The sequence below is a fragment of the Nannospalax galili genome, unplaced genomic scaffold (assembly GCF_000622305.1).
Source record: "Nannospalax galili isolate Female #2095 unplaced genomic scaffold, S.galili_v1.0 scaffold406, whole genome shotgun sequence".
NCBI lineage: Eukaryota > Metazoa > Chordata > Mammalia > Rodentia > Spalacidae > Nannospalax > Nannospalax galili.
In genome coordinates, this window is record NW_008357033.1 from 757,886 (window position 1) to 760,928 (window position 3,043).

Below are 3,043 nucleotides of genomic sequence, written 5' to 3' on the forward strand. Positions count from 1 at the left end.
GAGAGATGTAGACACAAAATAGAAAAATGGGCTATTGCTATGTGATCTGGTAATAAGTGACCTCTGTAAAAGATCTCCTAGAGGCTTGGAAGTGACTTGTTGTGTTCTGCAGATGTTTCAGTGACCAAAGCAGATCACAGTTGAAAACAGTCTAACAAATGGATCTTGAGAAAATAATCAGGAGCCCACTTTTCCTCCTCATTTTATGATTATGTCCTTTATTTTATGGTTATGTTTATGGGACTGAAATGCTTATGTAATTCTATAAACTATTTACAGACTACTTTGACAAACCACAAGAAAGATAGTAGCTAAAATATTTGAAATTGCATATCCATTTTATTTATATCTTGTCACAGATAACAGTATTTGCTCAAACTCCCCAATCTAGTAGAATTCTAAAAGGATTGAGAAAGTTGTCTAAATTATCTGATTTACTTTCAGTGCAGAGTCTATACACAGTAATATCTGGATCCTGATTTAAACACCATTTTCATCGCTGGTATCCATCATGCAAATAAAAATAGTATATTAATAATCCAATTACATGTACTTCAATGTAAAGCCAGTTAATTTGTGTGGATATTTTCTCAATAAAATTAAACTAATGAAAATGAAGTTAGATGCAATATAATTTATTGTTAATGTTTTCTCTAGTTTGCTGTTTCCATTTTCATCATATTTACCATAATTGTATTGTTATATATAAATTATTTGGAGACTCTTGTTGCCCTCAGTAATGTGCATTTTTTTTTATTTGGTCTTTTTTGAGACAGGGTGTCCCTGTAGCCCCAGCTTTCCTGGAACTCCCTATGTAAACCAGGCTGGCCTTGAACTCACAGAGATCAGCCTGCCTCTGCCTCCTGAGTGCTGGGATTAAAGGCGTGCACCACCACGCCCTGCAGTAGTAATGTGCATTTTAAGGCAGTAAAAGATGTTCATCCATTCAGACAAGTGGATTAGTGAGTCATATGCAGATTTATACGCCCTATAAAACATTTAGAGTGACTTTTGTCACCATATGAATATTACATTTCCATATTAATATTATGTCACCTTATTAATATGTCATGAATGGCAGACTTTCTTTCACCCTAGTCTGAGTTCTACATCTTAGTTTTAAAACCATACATTTCTTCTAGAAAGCTATTGCATGGTTGTCTCCCAATTGGCTAGTTCCTCCAAGGAGCGGGGCCTGCCGCAGAGGGTGGACTACTGAGGGGCTGCTGGGAGCCATCTTCCAACAGAAGTGGCTAGCAGGGAGGAACTCGAGTGAGGGCGCGTGTGGAGAGAGAGGGCCCTGGCGCCTGACTGGCATGGTCGCAGAGGGGGCATTTACCCACCTGGGATGAGACTGTGGCCCAAGATGCGTGAAAGTTAACTGAGACTATGGGTGGGGCCACAGGAACATCTGACATGGCGGGCTCTGAGCAATGGTGCAAGAGAGCCTGTCTCTGTGTAAGTTCCCCAATTTACCCCCTCCCTACCCGGGGGCATAAACCATAATAAACTCATATAAAAATATATTACATGGTTTGTCTGATTGCGAAGAGACCCAAAGAGAACTATGGCTACAATGGTACATATCCCTCTGAAATAACACTAAACAAAAACCCTGCCAGTACAGATGACCATGGCAAGGGGACAAAGAGAGGCAACTCTTGCAACGTTCTCACTTTTCTACCACATGCACCCCAAACTTGTTTAACGACATTGGCACAGCATCACTGGACTAGAGAATTATGCTAGAGAATGTTAGTATCAAATTGCTTGCTGTGTATGTAAAGACAAAGATGTTTCTCTTCATGCAGTATCTTCTTAAACTCTTTTTCCACATAAATCTCCCATATACAGCATTTTCAGGTGAACCATTACATTTTCCCATTCTAAAATTCAATGCCAGGTACAGCTAGCTACCTCCGTAGATGGAGGAACTGCTTTTAAGTTAATGGTTGGCTTTTGTTTTGTTTTGTTTTGTTTTATTGCTCTTTTTCATGCTGAGATTCTGTGAAAATACTACTATGGAATGAACCTTCCCAGTAACCCATTACTTCAGATAATTGCCCGTTGTCCAGGCAACCTTCTTCTTACTCTAGCTGTCCAGTGGAGATCTTCTCCCCTTCCTCCTGAGATGAGTGGACTCATTTTATGTACTTATCATGCAATAAAAGGGCAAAAAAATCCATAAAGCCATTCTCAGATCTATATGGAGACTCTTATTTGTCTCCATATACATCTACAGCAGATCACCAGCCAAACATGAAGTCATGAGCCCAATGCTGAAGTTGAAAAGGTGAAGTTTAAGGGCAAATAAAACAATTTACTATTTACATCTTGTCTTATTTTTCTTATTACTGCAACAAATTACCTGGCATAGGTAACCTGTAGGAGGAAGTGACTATTTTGGCTCATAGTTTAAAGATAAACTCATCATGGTGGAGTCATAGCAGCAGGAGCTTGATACAGCTGGTCACATCACGTCCAGAGTCAGGAAAAAGAGAACAAATGATCATGCTGATGCTCACTCAGATCACTTAAAAAAAGTAAATGTATTGAATTTTTGTGCATTTGATATGCTACATCTTGATCATATTTAGAGCCCCTCCTCTATATGCATCTCCCCATAATCCTGCCACCCAATTTCATGCATTCTGTCATATATGTTAAGGTCTATCCAGTCAAGCCTTCTTTTTATTCAGACCAGGAACCCAGCTCATGGAACGGTGTTGCCACATGTATAATGTGTCTTCCTGTCGGGAGCTGGAGAAACAACATTCATTACCAAAAAATATAATATGGCTCTACAAACAGTTGACTTAAGCAGGACATTCTGCTTGCACAAGTAACCTTGGGAAAGAATTTATGGCAAGGTTATCTTTCTCTTCCCCTTGCAAACAGTTCTCGGAAAAATAAGTCATGCAGTAATCTCTTGGAACATCTGGTGGTCAGTCACGTTGCTGAATTGCTCAGTCCCCCTCCCATACCCATAAGAATGCTGTAACCTTTGACCAACTTCTTCAACCCCTTCTAAATACAAACTGTA